General features: G+C 32.3%; 1 protein-coding gene across 1 annotated transcript in view; it reads left to right on the top strand.

The window, feature by feature from the left end:
- NRK (Nik related kinase) overlaps positions 1–405 on the top strand; it is a gene marked incomplete at its 5' end in the record, with an annotated part of 69163 nt that overhangs the window by 60264 nt on the left and 8494 nt on the right. The gene's annotated exons all lie outside the window — the stretch shown is intronic.

The raw sequence follows: 405 nt of genomic DNA on the forward strand, positions 1-405 counted from the left end.
CAAATAAAATAAGATACCTAGAAACTATTATATACCACAATTTGAGTTTTTCCAACTGTCAAAGCTCTTAAAGATTTAAAAATATGATTATCAGTATCTATACTGGAGCTGAAACCTAAAAGGTAAGTATGGAGTACCAGAAAGTAGTAATGGATAAACAGAAATCACTAATGGTTTCTTAGTCCAGAGAACTGAGTCTATTTATTCCTCAGATATATTTTGTCTTGCACAGTGGGTTTTTTGTTTGTTTTTAAACAAATATTGTTTACACTTAAAAATCTGGACTTCTATTGATAAACCAAAAGGCCTGATAACATCTGGCCCTCATTACTATCTGGCCATTATCAACTGGAAATGATTTCTGCCTGCCCCCTTTTATTTTGTTATTTTTTTATGGCTGCCACC

The sequence above is a fragment of the Crocuta crocuta genome, unplaced genomic scaffold (assembly GCF_008692635.1).
Source record: "Crocuta crocuta isolate KB4526 unplaced genomic scaffold, BGI_CrCroc_1.0 scaffold1027, whole genome shotgun sequence".
Lineage (NCBI taxonomy): Eukaryota > Metazoa > Chordata > Mammalia > Carnivora > Hyaenidae > Crocuta > Crocuta crocuta.